This window comes from Tenrec ecaudatus, chromosome 9 (assembly GCF_050624435.1).
Source record: "Tenrec ecaudatus isolate mTenEca1 chromosome 9, mTenEca1.hap1, whole genome shotgun sequence".
Classification (NCBI taxonomy): domain Eukaryota; kingdom Metazoa; phylum Chordata; class Mammalia; order Afrosoricida; family Tenrecidae; genus Tenrec; species Tenrec ecaudatus.
Window position 1 is genome coordinate 98962963 of NC_134538.1, and position 17958 is coordinate 98980920.

Sequence of the window (17958 nt, forward strand, 5' to 3'; positions counted from 1 at the left end):
ACAACTGGTGCTGGAAAAAAATGGATATTTACCTGCAGAAAAATGAAGCAAGACAGGTATCTCACTTCATGCACAAGAATAAACTCCAGGTGGCTCACAGACCTTGAAGTTAAACTCCAAACTATTAGGGCCATCAACGAGGGAATTGGGACCAACTTGAAAACTTTGGCACAGGGAATACATAGGTTATCAAAAATAGGGAAGGACACAAACACTGAGGAGGCACAAATTGACAAATGGGATATACTGAAGATAAAACACCTGAGTACATTGAAAGAAATCACCAAGAGAGTAATAAGAGAGTTCACGGAGTGGAAAAACATCTTTAGCAATGACCATCAGACAAAGCCCTTATTACAAAATTCTACAATACTATATATTTCAAAAAGAAAAAAAATAATTTCCCACTTGAGAGGTGGGCAAAGGACTTGAACAGAAGTTTCCTAGGGGAAGAAATCCGAATGGTCAAAAAACATATGAGAAACTGTTCCCAATCTTTAGCCATAAGAGCAATGCACATTAAAACAACAATGAGGTACCACCTGACACCCTCAAAAGTAGCCCAATTCAAAAAATCAGAAAGCTACAAGTGCTGGAGGGGCTGTGGGGAGACAGGAACTTTCATCCACTGCTGGTGGATTTGTAAGCATGTACGACCACTATGGAAATCAATCTGGCGATATCTAAAACAGATGGAAATCGAGTTACCATAGGACCCAGCAATCCCCCTACTGGGCATATACCCAGAAGAGGCAAGAAACAAACCAAGGCCACACATCTGTGCTCCAATGTTCATTGCGGCACAGTTCACAATTGCAAGGAGTTGGAAGCAACCTAAATTTCCATCTACTGATGATTGGATTAAAAAACTGTGGTATGTACATACAATGGAGTACTACACATCACTAAAAAGCAGTGATGAACCTGTGAAACACATCGCTGCATGGTAAGAACTGGAGGAAATCATGCTAAGCAAAGTAAGTCAGGCACAAAAGGACAAGTACCACATGGGTCCACTGAGGTAAGCATTTGAAAAAATGCAAAAGGGGCACAGGGAAAAAGCTACTGTATGCAAACATTCTTGGGGGTGAGGACTGTGTAGTATGGCAGGGACCAGATCAAATGCAGGGATGCCCATTTTAGACAACTGGGGAGGAGGTGTGGAAAGGAAAAAATGATTAAAATAAGAAAGAATGGGTAGCAGGGCGTGAGGTGCTAACCCACCCAAGGGGAGAGTATTGTTTATATCTCCATAGGGAAAGAGGGACCAGATGTCAACCCAGTGCCCCAAGGTGTGAATGCAACATGCTGGCGTGGAGTAGGGAACCAGTGGAGCGGTCTGGGGGGCTGTCCCCAGTACCAAATACTTAGTGGAAGCCTGCCTCTCCCCCCAGAAGAATTTATTTCAAAGGACGACATTGAATCTGCAGCTCAGGGAGAGGGACATATCTGATCAGAGCACAGAGGAGCAGATGAAGGGAGAGTAGAAGAGAGTGGAGCACATCCTTGCCTACCAGGCTTTGAAGATAATGATCCCCAGTTTGAGTATCCAGGCCACAGAGAAGATCACATGGCCAGCCCTACTATGAGACATGACGCCCCTCACTGACCCATGGCCGTGCAGGGGACAGCACTGAAGACACAGTGTGGGAATTGCGCCCAACCTGATCCCGGCACACCGAGTCCAAGCACTGGGGGAGTGCAGAGGAACAGCAAGGGAATGGAGTGGCAAGGTCCCCAGGGAACGCTGAAGGTGGACTTTGGGGCCAGGGCGTGGTGCCCCAACAGACTAGACTGGAAAACACTCCTAAAGGTCAACAAATAATCCTTGAATTAACTATAAGCTTTTCATTCTTGTTGTGTTTTGTTTTGTTCTTTTTAGTGGTTTGTTGTTGTTGTTATTGTTTTGTTGTATATTTTTGCTTGGTTTTGTTCTATCTTGTTTTTGTGCATGTTATTATCTCCACAAGTCTGTCTAAATAAAATAGGTTGGATGAACAATTTGGAGGAGAAAACAATGGGACCAACGGTTCCAGGGGGACATGGGAGAGGGGTGGTAGGGGAAAAGGAAGTGGTGTTAACATACTCAGGGACAAGGGAACAACAAGTGATCCAAATTGGTGGTGAGGTGGGTGTGGAAGGCCTGGCAGGAAGTGATCAAGGGTAATGTAACCAAGAGGTATTGCTGAAATCCAGGTGGGGACGGAGCATAATAGTGTGACAGGAGGAAAGTCAAGGGAAATAGGGGAAAGAGCTTGGAGGCAAACAGCATTTATAGAGGTCTAAATAAAGACATGTACATATACAAATATATTTATACATGAGGATGAGAAAATAGATCTCTGTGCCTATATTTATAGGTTTAGTATTTAGGTAGCAAAAGGACATTGGGCCTCCATTCAAGTACTTCCTCAATGCAAGAATATTTTCTTCAATTAAATTGGCGTTCTATGATGCTCACCCTCCCAACACAACCGCTGAAGACAAAGCGGGTGAATAAGCAAATGTGGTGAATAAAGCTGATGGTGCCTGGCTCTCAAAAGATGTAGCATCTGGGGTCTTAAAGACTTGAAGATAAACAAGCAGCCATCTAGCTCAGAAGCAACAAAGCCCACATGAAGAACACACCATCCTGTGTGATCACGATGTGCCGAAGGAATCAGTTATCAGGCATCAAAGAAGAAAAAAACATATTATTGGGTGCCACACCTCCATGATATGATCGCTGAGGCAAAATCGGTGCATAAGCAAATGTGGCAAAGTAAGCTGATGGTGCCCGGCTATCAAAAGAAATAACATCTGGGGTCTTGAAGACTTGAAGGTAAACAAGCGGCCATGTAACTTAGAAGCAACAAAGCCCACATTGGAGAAGCATACCAGCCTATGCGATTACGAGGTGTTGAAGGGATCAGGTAAAAGGCATCATTAGAACAAAAAAATCTTACCATAGTGAGTGAGGGGGGAGTGCAGATTGGAGACCCAAAGCCCATTTGTTGGCCACTGGATTCCCTTTGCAGAGGGGTCTAGGGGAGGAGACGAGCTAGTCAATGTGCGATGTAGCACCAATGAAAAATACAACATTCCTCTAGTTCCTGAATGCTTCCTCCAACCCCCTCCCCCCCACCCCCCACTATCATGATTCGAATTCTACCTTGCAAGTCTGGCTAGACCAGAGGATGTACACTGGTACAGATAGGAAACACAGGGAATCCAGGGCGGATGATACCTTCAGGATCAGAGGTGTGATTGGCGATTCTGGTAGGGTAGAGAGAGAATGGGTTAGAAAGAGGGAACCGAGGATCTCGTTGTGACCTCCTCCCTGCGGACGGACTACAGAAAAGGGGGTAAAGGGAGACATCGGACAGTGCAAGATATGACAAAATAATAATTTATAAATTATCACGGGCTCATGAGGGAGTGGGGGGAGTGGGGAGTGAGGGGAAAAATGAGGACCTGATGCCAAGGGCTTAAGTGGAGAGCCAATGTTTTGAGAATGATGAGGGCTATGAATGTACAGATGTGCTTTACACAATTGATGTATGTATGGATTGTGATAAGAGTTGTGTGAGCCCCCAATGATGAAAATTTTTTTAATTGAGGGAATCATTACTATTATCAAGTTTACTTTGAGAATGTCTTTATTAAAGTTTTAAGTATGCTAAAGCTATCATGGAAAATATGGGATTTCTGTCAACTATATGAGGAGAATGCAGATATGTGTAAAATAAGGCAATTACATTTTTGATACTGAGTAAACCACAAGGCCTAACCTCTCTTTGGGACAAAATGCTTTAATGTACTTATATAGAACACAAGGGAGAATATGCCAGTACTATTCCTAATTGGACACTTTGGACCCAGTTTATATCCAGAGCCTTGTGAATGGACTATTGGGACTTTAGCCTCTATCCTTCCACTATGCACAGCATCCTGGACAGGCCACAGCAGAAGTGCTATCTGTGGAAACCCTCTAAGCAAACTGGACTTTACCTCCAACTCACCCATGGCAGATCTGTGGTACTGATATATTCCTTTGGATTTCAGGCTGAAACAGCCTAGTATCCAGTTTTCAGGATTTGGCTTTTCTTTACCTTGTGCTGCCGTCCCTACTGAAAGCTGTGATCCTTGATCTTCATCAGCAAGGGCTTCATTCAAGTCCTCCTCCCTTTCAGCAAGCAAGGCAGTATCATCTGCATATTACATGTCTTTAAGAAGTCTTCCTCTAATCCTGATACCACAACTTCTTAATATAATGCAGCTTCTCTGATCATTGGTTCAGCATGCAAGTTAAATATATGGAGAGGACAGAGCCCTAAGGCACACCCTTCTTGATTTTAAAACATGCAGTATACCCTTGTTCTATTTGCACAACTGCCTCAACTTCCAAATGAGCACAAACAAGTGTTCTGGAATTTTCATTCATCTCAAGGCTATCCATAATTTGTTATGGTTCACAATAGAATGCCTTTGCATGTTAACAAAATGCAAACATCCTTCTGAAATTCTCTGCTCTCGGCCAAGACCCATCTGACATCAGCAATGATATCCTTTTTATACGTGTCCCTTCTGAATTCAGTATGAATTTATAGTAGCTTCCTGTCAAAGTATTGTTGTTACCATGTTTGGATGATCTTCCCTTATAAGTAGCCTTTATAATTATAACATGGGACATGTGGCAACAAAAATCACATTGCCAGGTGTTTCTGGCCTGGGTTTAAGTGATCAATGAGTCAGTGAAATTCAGTGACATACTCATATCGAAAACTAAAGGTAAGGGAAACCACTACCCTGGGGAGAAGAATAATTTCTTCTCATTCTATTAATTTAAATGGACTAGAATTGTTAGGCCTATGTACTTTGAAATTATGTATCCTTTTATTACAAACTCGCTTATGATCTCATAGATTAAGGCAATATATTTGATGTCAACAAAGCATTTTAGTAAATTTATTCTTACAAAGCGTTGCAATTCAACGTTATATTATTGATAAGTTGAGATTGATCGCTAATTCTATTTATTATGGACTTATGTTCAATATAAATGTCCCATTTCCTTCAATAAATATTCATCATCCATCATTCACTACCATGTTACTTATTAACAATTTTGTATTTGGTGCTGTTTTATAATTTTTTTTACACTTTAAATAAACAGTCCCATATTTTTACCATTGCATTACTAGAATAGTATAGATAAATTTGGTGTTTTGTCGTTATGGTTGTGTGTTCTGTAATCCTGAGTCCCAGTGTCCCAGTGTAATAATGTAGAACTGCTCGGCCAGGTTTCAAAGCCTGTGATCTTTCCAGGAGGGCATCTCAAGCTCTCTTTCCCCACGAGAGGCTGTTGAGTATCAGTTCTTGACTGTTCGGTTAGCAGCCAATGACGTCATCATGATGCTATCTGAGTGTGCTCATCAGGGCTAGTGTTTGCGTCTGCATGGTGCTTTGTGACGATCCTCTTTGTTTATCTTTTTAATGGCTCGGGACCATTCCTTTACTATTTAGCTTTAAACTTCATTTTAATAACGAAGTTGAGCTTTTATTAGTGCAAGCTGATTACCTTCATCTTTAAATATGAGGTTAAAATAGTTTAATAATTTACAATCATTTTGTTATATTATGTAACATTTTCAGTAATCAGTTCTAAGTTTTTATGGTATTTATTGTTTCTCATTATTTTGCTGTTATTCATTTAAATTATGTACTACTTGAATTTTATCTTTGCAATTAATCACATCTGTATTTTTAGATTTCTGGTGTTTTATTTATGGTTATTATTTAGGTGTTTATATGTATAATTTTGAGTTAAAATAATCTTTTTATGTATCTAGGTTAAACAAGGAAGTAATCTGTCTATATCTAGCTATTGATCTATCTATACTTATCTATCATTCTATTTCTCTATCAACTCAAATATCTACTGTTTGAAATTTTATTTAGGGGTATAACATAGTTTTGAATTGTTGTTGTTAGCTGCGATCAAGTTGGCTATATACCATAGCGACCTTATATGCCTTAGGCCATTGATGCAGCTACTGTGTCAATCCATCTTCTTGAGGATCTACCCCCTCCTTCACTGGCCCTCCACTTTATCAAGCCAAATGTCCTCCTCCAGGGACGGTCTCTCCTATAAACATGTCCACACGATGTAAAATGAAGTCTTGTCCTCTTTGCTTTTAATGAGCACTCTGATCTCACCTCTTCCACTGCAGATCAGCTGTCCTTTCAGAAGTCTATGGCACTTTACATATTCTTCTCCAGCACCACAATTCAAAGGCATCCAGTCAACTATGGTCTTCCTTATTCAATGGCCAACTTTCACATGCATATGAGAATACTTTAGCTTGGGTCAGGCACACCTTAACTCTCAAAGTAACATCCTTGCTCTTTGACACTCTAAACAAGTCTTGTTGAGCAGATTGACCTAATGCAATACATCTTTTGATCTCTTGACTGCTGCTTCCGTGAGCATTGATTGTGTAACTAAGCAGAATGAAATCTTTGGCAACTTTAATATTTTCCCTGTTTTTATGAGTTTTGCTATTGGTCAAGGTGTGAGGATTTTGCTTTTCTTTAAGTTGTAACCTATACTGAAGACTGCAATCCTTGATCTTTGTCTACAAGTACCTCAAGTCCTCATTTTCAGAAAGCAAGGTTATATCATTTGCATACTGCAAGTTATTAATATGCATTCCTCCAATCCTGATGCTGTACTTTTATTCATATAATTCAGCTTTTCTGAGTATTTTCTCAACATAGAGAATGAACAAGTATGGTGAAAGGATACAGTCTGACGTACACCTTTTCTGATTTTTATACCAAGCAGTATTCTCTTGTTCTGGTCCTACAACTGCCTCTTGGGCCACATACAAATTTCTCATGAACTTGTGCTCGGACTTGGCTCCCCACTTTGGTAGAAGAAGCTGCTGAAAACATTATGCCTAGCTTAGAAGTTTCAAATTAAATAATTATTATATTTAATCTTATAGCATATTTTCAATCTTTGTAATATTTGTAAAGTGTGGCATATTTGCCATCTGTATGTACTTGTAGATGTGTATAATACTATAGTATACTAGTAGAGGAGTACTGCATAGTATTCTACTAGAACTATTGCTTTATTATTTTACTAATGGAAACAGCTCCTGTTTGGTGGTTTAATTCTAGCTATATTTTAAAGTGAGGCTTTGTTTAAACATATATCTAAGACGCTTAAGATTTGCAGTAGCACTTAAAATATTCTCTTTTTCTTTACTTGTGTATTGTGGTTTATATCTTAACAAATATAATGCTTTATATTTTTAAGGAAAATATGAGAAGCGATCATTCTGAATTTGTCTCTATAAATTATTTATAAATAGCTTTAATATATAACAGTGTAAATATGCATTATGATGTTTTATTTGAATGATGACTTCTCTGTGTTCAGATATCTTTAATAAAAATCATTTCCTCAAATGGTTGTAAACCTTATTTATTTATTTTATTATGTACAGGACAATTTGTTGGTATTATTTATTTTGTAGTCAATACTAAAATAATATACCTGGGTAATATTTAATGTTATCCTTAATATTAACCTTCAAAACTGCAAACATATCTATAGCTTTAAAGTATCTTCAATGAGTACGTTTTTCTGCTACAATTGTTGGTTCATTCTGCTAATTGTCACAGCTCTTGATTGGTGCCTTTGACCACAAAGACCCTCTTCTCCTATGAGGTTGAAAATGTTGCCCCCAATCCTCTAGTTTCCCTACACTGTCTGCATACTTGTAAATAACTCCTCTCTGAAAACTCTTCTCAGATTAACTGATTATTAAGTGTCATAATTATTTTTCTGCCTAAACTTTAACTGATGCCTTATGTTGGAAAGAGACATGCTACTTGTATATTGCATGAACCCTGCTATTTAGAAGCTATGTAACCCTGTCCAATTGCTTAATATCATTAATTTTGTTTCTCCAGATCTAATTGGGTCAAATAATACACAACTCGTAGACACATTGCAAGACTGAAACTACACAAAAAGCAAGTAAGCCAAAGGAGGCATAAAATGGGCAATACCTGGCACTACTTTCACTTTTCATTGGTCAAACAATCCCAGTTAAAAAATACGCACACACAATAAAACAAAACAAAACCTCTCACCAATATCAAGATGATTCCAACTCAAAGGACCCTATAGGATAGAATGAATCTGCCCCTGGGGGTTACTGAGACTTTTAGATGATGCTTATGAGAGTAGAAAACCTTATCTCTAGAATGAATGACAAATGCCTGTGTTGGTAGGTAAAGAAAAGTAATATTATATCTGAGTGAATTTATAGAACTTTCATTCTCCCCCCCCCAATAAAGGGAATATGAAATAGTTTTCAAACAATATTTAATGGTAAAAATTTAATAGTAAAAATACAGAACATCAGCCCCCATTGTGCTTTGTAATTCACAATATTACAATGAATAAAAACCAACTATTTATTAGAAAATTACACCTGGCAAAATGGAAAAAGCAAAATGTACGTAGTGCTCAAATTCATTAAGTATTTTCTATTTGATGCATCCAACTACATATGGTTAATAAATTAAGATGTGATCTTATATTTCCACATATCCTTATATAATGATCTTAAATAAGGATTAAAGTGATCTATTATAGCTGAAATCTTACCATGCAGCTATAGATTTTTACCTTTGTGCAGTATTATCTTCTTCCAATCATTATCAAGCATGGGATACATCCAAAGCACTTACTATTCAAAGCAACACACTGTGACACTGGTGTTAGGTTTAGTCAATAAATGTAGTGTAAACTTAAATATAAGTATCGACATGGATATTATCAATATGTGTTATATGTTTCCTGGGATGCATGAACAGAGCTTTGATTTTTCTGCTGCTGAATTTCAATATCACTGTTGGTATTCGAGATCTTTTTAAACTTTATAGCTAATTTAGCTCCCAACATGTTTTGGTTTTGTTTTGTTTTTGTACTGATCTTAAATAACACAACCAGAACTGCTTCAAATTATTCATATTTTCAATAAGGATCTTTCAAAGAGTAAAATGCATATAAAATGTGTAAGTATATTTTGTTCCATCTTGTAAAATGTATACATTTTGAAAATTATAATAAAGACATTTTATGCTAAACCATGAAAGATGAGAGAGGAGAAAAAATTATTCTCAGTAATCTATTATAAAATTTTATTTCAAATATAATTAACTGACACTCAGAAGTTGCGCCATACTTCATTAACTTATCAAACAAGTTTTATTTTTAACTGAGCAATTATACTGCTCCAGGGTATGCTTGTGCTGAGCACTTGTTATTAGGGATCATCAAGTTGGTTCTGACTCACACTAACTTACCTACAACAGACCAAACCACTGCCCTTGTGTGTACCATGACTACTAAAATTATTTGCTGTGTTTGACTCCATTTTTGCATCCACTGTATCAACCCATCATTGGTTGATTATGATTTTATAAGTTAAATATTGAGCCAAGGTTAACTATCTTAATTTACACACAAAATGGTAAACAGAATAAGTAAAATTCAAAACAGTATAACTTCATATCCCACAGTCTTAAACACAACACTATATTTTCCCTGAAACTCAGTGCTGTTTTTCTTTTATAGTATCTCAAAGCTAAGATGAAACTCTATTCCTCAGTTCAGATATTAAAGAAAACATGGTAATATTGCATTTTCTAAAATATTGTAAGCTCAACATTTCTGCGACAGGTTTATTGTGCTAACCTGGGCAATAGGAACATGTGGGATTATTTTGATTGGTGGGCAAAGAGATAAATGGTTCTCAAGGCCTGACCTTCTCTCTTGTTCTCTGGTGATCAGAGCATGCTGTGCTGCAGCATTAGCTAGTTCTCTGCCTCAGCTTGTGAGCTACACTCCCTGAGGGCCAAGACAACCTGTGGAAGTGAGTTGAACTGAACCCTCTGTATTGCTGTGTGAACTAATTAGCTATAATATTTTTTCTTCCTGTACAAACCTATCCTCTTACATGCATATAATCATTTGTGTCCTGGTTTTGTTTCTCTAGAGAACCCTGCCTCATACAACTTCCTTTCAATTTAAATCAAATGATATAAATGTTTGGTAACTCCAAGATCTAGAAGTACCCTCTTAGGAGGAAAGACACAATTACAACATATTCATTGTTGTTTGGGAGCATTTATATTTTAAGGACTCATATATTAATCAATATTTGGAATGGAAAAGATATACCCTTTACTTATAATATTGACTTAAATATTAGATGAAATTTATAGTAGTTCCTTGAATAAGTTTAATAACACTATAAATCATTTTAGTGTGGAAAATTTTAATGCTTTGATCAAAATGACAATGAGATGTTGAAATCTTACTATTAGCTTTGTGACTTGGGGATAGGCAGTACCTCATGAGATGTAAGCATCATACCTACGTAAATTACCACAGGAATGACCATGGGAGTGTATAATGTACAGTTTATGGTATAAATGGAGTTGTAATCTGTATTGAAGGCTGTATTATTTAATCTTCATTAGTAGGTGCTTCAAGTCCTCCTCGCATTCAATAAGCAAGGTCTTCTCATCTGCATACTTCAGGTTGGTAACAAACCTTCTCCAATCCTGAAGCAATGTTCTTCATGTACCATAACATCCCAAATTATTAGTTCGGCAGACAGATTGAATAAGTGATGGAAGGATGCAACTATTATTCAAATTTATGCAACAATCACTAAATTCAGTGATGAAGAAATCAAAGAAATTCACAAACTTCTTCAGTGTGAAATTGATCAAACATGTAATAAAGATGCTTTGGTAATCACTGGTGTTGGAAGGCAAAATTGGAACTAGGAAGTGTGGGAGTTGAAAAATACCATTGGAGAAATTTAAATGATGCTGAAGATCTCGTGATAGTTCAATGACTTATTCTTATTAATACTAAATGATGTTTCCAGCAACATACGCTGGAACCATACACATGGATCATACCAGATGGAACACACAGAAATAGCATGCACTAAGTCTGCAGAATGAGATGACGGTAGAAGGAATGACCATCACCGAAGGTACGGACAGTGAAACAAGCTATTAATTGTTCATGTGCAAGCTCGTGCTCAAGCTGAAATAAAGTTAAATCAATTTTACGGAGCTAAAATTAGATTTTAAATGCCTTACCTGATTTTAGAAAAATAATTTGCGTTTCTGATATTTTTATTTCTTCAGATTTATTTATTTATAGGAATGGCTGAAATAAGGAACAGAATTGAGTCCCATCATCATGATGGTCATCGTGGAAATGGCTTTAAGAGAAAACTAGTCAGCTGAATATGATTGCTTCCCATTTTCAACCAGTAGGCACAATATGGAGGTGCCTTTGATCTAGACAGCCAACCGTCAGCCAAGAATGCTGAGATATGAGATATGATACAACATGCTCGTTCACAGAGGGGAGGAGGGTGCTTGCTCACTAGGAAATAATGTGTGTATTTCTTGATTCCATCGTACAAGACCAGTACAAAAGCACCAGCCAAATCTCTGAGCACATTGGACCAGGCGCCCTTGGAGAACGTGTTGCCTCCTTCATCCGAGCGCACTTCCTCCAGCAGTGCCATGTGCCAGTGAGCACAACATCGGTCCCTTTCGCCCCGACTGCATCCTCATTCGGCAGGGAACCACGTCCAGTGGTTGGGAAGTCAACCCAGCCCCAGCTAGACTGGCTGCACAGTCATCCAACCGACAGGATGTGTGGATTCCTGGGATCTGAAGCATTCCTTTTGCCGTGACATTGATGCCAAGGTCGGCGTCAAGGTCGATGATAGTCCCCTGCGCAGACAAGTTAAAGCCCGGTACAGGCACCTAATCCCACAGACTGGAAGATCTTAGCCAGTCCCCGAGGCCTTGAACTCTGGTTCAGCACCAGTTGAGGCCACATCAGTGGCTGCATGGGTACGAGCAAAATCAAGAGGGTGTGCAAAACACGAAGATGTGCCCCACGGCACCGCCCAAGGCCAGGTTCCCTGCACAGTAGCGCCAGAACGGCGTCCTCTTGTCCACAGCACCCAGAATGATTTGCTGGTGTTTATCTTTGAAGGCCAAGTTGAGAGGCTGGGTGGAGAAAAACCAGAAGGACAGGGCTCTCTCCTCCTTGGGGATACGGAGCACGTGGTTCGTAATGTCCCTGCACTATGTATCTGCAGCGATTTGCTTGCCAGCGCGCTCCACCTGCAGCAGCAACGTGACAAGCTCGACGTGAGTGACCTCCTCCGTCTTGGAAAAGGCCGCGACCACTCCACCTGCTGAGACGTTCTCAGTGAAGGATGCAGCAGCGTATGCTAGGTAAAAATTAAGCGACAGCTAGGATAGAACAGGAACCGACTTTGACTCTGGGGTTCTCTGATTTTAGAAATGATCTAAGAACAGATTTGCACATTGAACATGAATGATGACATACCAGAGGGGTGTGGGGCGACTAAGAGAACCATCACATTGAAAAAGCAGATGGCTTTTCAAAAGGGTATGAGTGTCAGGAAAAACTCCGAAATTTACTTTTTAAATCATTTTATTGGGGGCTCCTACAACTCTTATCATGGCATGTCAAGCTCATTTGTACATTTGTTGCCATCATCTTTCTTAAAACCTTTGCTTTCTCCTTGAGCTCTTGGTATCAGCTCCTCATTTTTATCCTCCCTCTTCGCTCCCTCCTCCCTCCTCCCTCATGAAACCTTGATAAGTTATGAATTATTATTATTTGGGTATATATTACACTGACCGAAGTTTCCCTTCACCCCCTTTTCTGTTGTCCATCCCTCAGGGAGGAGGTTACATGTAGATCCTTGTAATCGGTTCTTTCTTTCTACCCCATCGTCCGCCACCCTCCCAGTCTGGCAGTTTACTCTTGAATGAAGAGTAGCTAAAACAAATGAAAGAAAAGAGCTGAGCAGAAATCGTCAAAGGGCAGCTGCTGAGGACACAACACAAGAAGTAAACGTGCAAAGACCGGAAGTTAGAAGCAAAGGGAAGAATATCTCAGCATTTCTCAAGCTGATGGAATTGAAACAAAGCTTTAAGCCACCAATTGCATCTTGAAGATTTTTATGGAAAAAATATTGAAAAACATAAGAAGCATCAAGAAAGGTGTAAGGAATGTACAGTCACTGCAGCAGACAGAAAGGTGTAAGGAATGTACAGTCACTGCAGCAGACAGAAAGGTGTAAGGAATGTACAGTCACTGCAGCAGACAGAAAGGTGTAAGGAATGTACAGTCACTGCAGCAGACAGAAAGGTGTAAGGAATGTACAGTCACTGCAGCAGACAGAAAGGTGTAAGGAATGTACAGTCACTGCAGCAGACAGAAAGGTGTAAGGAATGTACAGTCACTGCAGCAGACAGAAAGGTGTAAGGAATGTACAGTCACTGCAGCAGACAGAAAGGTGTAAGGAATGTACAGTCACTGCAGCAGACAGAAAGGTGTAAGGAATGTACAGTCACTGCAGCAGACAGAAAGGTGTAAGGAATGTACAGTCACTGCAGCAGACAGAAAGGTGTAAGGAATGTACAGTCACTGCAGCAGACAGAAAGGTGTAAGGAATGTACAGTCACTGCAGCAGACAGAAAGGTGTAAGGAATGTACAGTCACTGCAGCAGACAGAAAGGTGTAAGGAATGTACAGTCACTGCAGCAGACAGAAAGGTGTAAGGAATGTACAGTCACTGCAGCAGAAGGGCCTTGCCAGCAGGCAGCCATTTCCAGAATTAGCTGATGTTTAAGAACCAATGGTCTTGAAGGAAGAATTGCCAGGTGCCCTGAAGGGAGGTGTGAAAAAAACAGAGCCTGAAATGGACAGAATAGCAATTGACGTGTACGGAAACACCTGATGCTGTGCTGGGAGTACTCATCTCTGACAAGAAATTAGGAAACCAATTCCTCCTATTGGAGGTTTCTCTTTCTGCCTGCTCCAACAGAAATATGACCCACAGGCTGTAGGAATGGTCCAGTAGCACCAGTGGTATCACACACATGTAAAATATTGCTGAGGGTAATTCCAAAAGGATCTACAGTTGCCAGAAATTTAAGTCATTTAAAATAGGACTTGGCGGGATGTATGCCATTCAGGTTCTTGACTGAACATGGAGAATACGAGGAAAATGTTTACTTATCCTTCCTCGATTTTGCAAAAGTATTCAACGGTGTGGATCAAATGAACTATGGATAACATTTTAAAGAATGGGAATTCTAAAGCACTCCATTGGGCTCTTACAGAAACTTTGCATAGAGCAAGAGGCAATTATAGGGACGGAACAAGGAGAAGCTGGATGGTTTGAAATCAGGAAAGGCATGAATCAGAATTAGCTTTGAAGTTAAAGGAAAGAGCAATTTGCTTTAAAAGAAAAACAACAGCTACATATGATTCGTCCAGGACTCAGGAAGATCAGTGAAACTAAACAGAAACCAGAAATTGACTCAATATATTTAAGTGCACAAAGCAGGAATGAAAGATTGCTTTGTTCTGCATGCCGGTGAATAAAGAGGGAAGTGTTCTCCACAGCATTTAAAAATCAATTCTAGTGTTATTGTTGATCACAAGTGAAAAGTTTAATAATTAAGCTTCTATAACATAACACCAGAGATTATTTTCTACCCTAGGGAAGTTGTCTTAGTCCATAAAGACTAACCATAAAAACTACATTATATATAGAAACCTCAAAAATTGAATGGAAACATCAAGGAGAAAGATATCAATAAAAAATAAACATCTGTTGGTCTTTGAATTGTGCCCCCCTAAAATATGAGAGTTCATGGTAAATTCTAACTATTATACCTGTGATCTTAATCCCATTTGTGAATAGGTTTCCTTTAATGTAGTGGTATTAGTATAAAGTATGTTTTAAACCATTCTTTGTAGAAATATACAATAAGAGATTAAGCAAACATAACAAGGGGAAATTGTTGGCAGCCTACCTGAAGATGACCAAAGTACAAAGGAACAGATGCTGAAAAAGGGACAGGACCTTCCTGTGAAATTGATAATGTTGTCGTCTAGACCTGACACTGTGCACGTGACCTTCTAGCCTCCTGACCCGTGATGAAATAAATTGAAGTTGCTTAATTGTATTTTTCTGGTTTATCAGTAAGACCTTACAAAGGATTGATCTTTCAAAAATTAGGCTGAGTAATTGGCCAATCAGAATATAAATAGATACTCAATCTTATTGACAATTAGGGATTTTTTTTAATGCACTAACACTACTGTGGAATGGCTTGGAATGGCTAAAATGAAGGTGGTGGACAAATATTTGGAGTAACTCCAAATGTCATATACTGTGGCTAATGATTGTATGTGATTCAGCCACCTTGAAAAGCGCCAACACATACTACTTTTGAATGTATGTATTCACAATAACCCAAACGTCCACGATAGGGCTGTACTTTCATAAATAGTTAAATCTACAGAAGGGCTTTGAAAAACTATATGTTTGGTTTCATTATTTACAGTGAAAAACTGAAAATATCTGTCATGCATCAAAAGAAGGATGGCTACATAGATTAAAGGATATTCCTCTAATGGAATAGCATAGTGAAAATTAATGAGCTGCTACTTACATCAAATTGGATAAATGTCACAAAAATAATGTTCTGTAAAGACCTAGACACAAAGGGAAATATACTATGTGGTTCAATTTTGTTTCATAATCCGCAAAACACGTAGAACTAAGATATTGTGTAAAACAGTATCTGGGTTCACCAGAAAAGCAGAAGCAGCAATATATATATATATATATATAAAGAAATGTGCATAAAGCAACAGCTCACACTTTCTTGACTGAATAAGTCCTGTTTGGTGGAAGACCTTGGGTCAGATATTATATATAAAGAAATGTGCATAAAGCAACAGCTCACACTTTCTTGACTGAATAAGTCCTGTTCGGTGGAAGACCTTGGGTCAGATATTAAACTGGTTTCTTTTTCTTCTTGTAGGAGAGGGGCCTGATCAATCAGAAATCAGGAAAATCACAGGCTTTGGGATGCAGAGTCAAATAAATGCAATGTCCATAGCACACTGACGGCTCCTGAGAGAAGCATGCAATGTGGGAGAAGGTCGATGAACCAGGTACAGCATCCAAAACCAGCAGAAGTGGGGTTAGCGTCCCACAGTGTCATATTTAGGAGTAGGTTTAACAACAAATGAAATTGTCTTGAAATTGATGCAAGTCTTTGACTTGATTAAAGGTAGCAGCCACATTCTTCCCATAACTGCTTGATGACTTAAAAAAAGATCCCACTACAGAGTTGACGACATTGTTTTAGATCACATCATGGAGAACCCTGTCCCCACCAAGCTGACACAGAGCCTTACTATCATAGATAGAGTGTTCGAAGTCAGACAGTATTTACTTTGGGATAGAAGAAAATAATAGTGATTATGAGAGGATACCAGGCTATGTTCTCTTGCTTTTGACTTGGGTGGTCATTATAGACCTCCCCCCAAAAAAGCCCACGTAAGCAGTTTCTGACTCATGATGGCCTCCTGTATTTCCTGGACACCCTGTCCTCCATAGGGATGTAGACCTCCAGGCTTTTCTTCCGAGATACCTTTCTGTGGATTGGAACCACTAGTCTTTCTTAGAGAAGTCAATCACTTAACCATTTGTGTCACCCAGAGATTCATGATTATTTAATCACTAAAATCATACTGCAATCTGATTCCAATTCACAGGGACCCTGTAGAGCAGCGTAGTCTTTCTCACTAGAGTTTCCAAGGCTGTAAATCTATACAGTACTGGTTGTCTCATCAACAGAGAGGTTGATGTTCCAGACAACCTGACTCTCAGTTGGCAACTCAACTCATAACTCACAACTCACTATGTTACCAAGGCTCCTATTACGTAAAATAATGAGTTCATTTTGTGAAATTTTAATTATTTAGGTTCTTAATTTCCATACAAGCTATATCTAAATAAAAAGTTTACTTAAAAACATAAATTCACTATAAATACCTTTATTGTGATTTTTATTAATTAGAAAAAGTACTAGAAAGGTTATATCAAATAGAAACATTTTTGTATGGCATAATTGATAGTATCTTTGTTTAAAACATTTTATTATAAATTAGTGGTAAGTTTAATTTATAATCAATCGTTTTAAAGGTAAGTGTAAACTGCAAGTAATAAACTGATTCTCAGTTCTATTAATACTCAATAAAATTATACAACTGAAAAGTCCTTAAATGAAATAAATTAATTTTGACCTCAGTATTTGGTTTTCATGATCGCTTACCACTTTACCAGAAAGCAAAATAACAATTCCAGTGATGAAAGATACTACTTCTATTAATCACTGAGATGTACTACATACTTTAACTCTCCAGAGCCATAATAATTAATTTTGTTTTCATGTCAAATAAAAACTCATTGATTGTGCTTGCTTTGACTTCACCTGTGCTAAAATAGAAACTATACTGAAAAGATTTGCATGTCCTTGTATGATAATGGCACCCAATTTGTGAAATGTTCCAGAATTTTAAGAACAAGTGGATTCAGGGAATCTGAATAAAGTTGAAAGAATGCTATTCATTGCATGAATTGCAACTAATGTTTAGAAACAAAATACGTATAAATGGCTGCATGGAAAACTGGCTCACCCTGTAAATTTCCACCCAAAGTACAATTTAAAAATATACATCCACACATACTGGTAAAAGTTTTGTGGATACACAACTATTTGGAGACTCTTTTTTCAGATATAGCTTTAATTCTCATGAAAATAATTGAGAATATTTAACGTAAACACTCAGATAGTATTGATGTCAATATTAAAGCAAACGCAGTGTCATGGAACTCCTGGCTGCCCTATAAGGATAAAGTAGAACTTCCCTCGGGGGCGTCAGAGGCTGAAAATCTATACAAGTTAGAAAGCCACCTATTTCTAGAAGAGTGACTGGTGGTTCCCAAT

General features: G+C 38.4%; 1 non-coding gene across 1 annotated transcript; it reads left to right on the plus strand.

Annotated features, from left to right (window-relative positions):
• Nucleotides 1-17423: 17423 nt before the first annotated feature.
• Nucleotides 17424-17528, plus strand: LOC142457515 (U6 spliceosomal RNA). The gene has a single exon (XR_012786237.1). It is a non-coding gene; the product is annotated as a U6 spliceosomal RNA (small nuclear RNA).
• The last annotated feature ends 430 nt before the right edge of the window (nucleotides 17529-17958 follow it).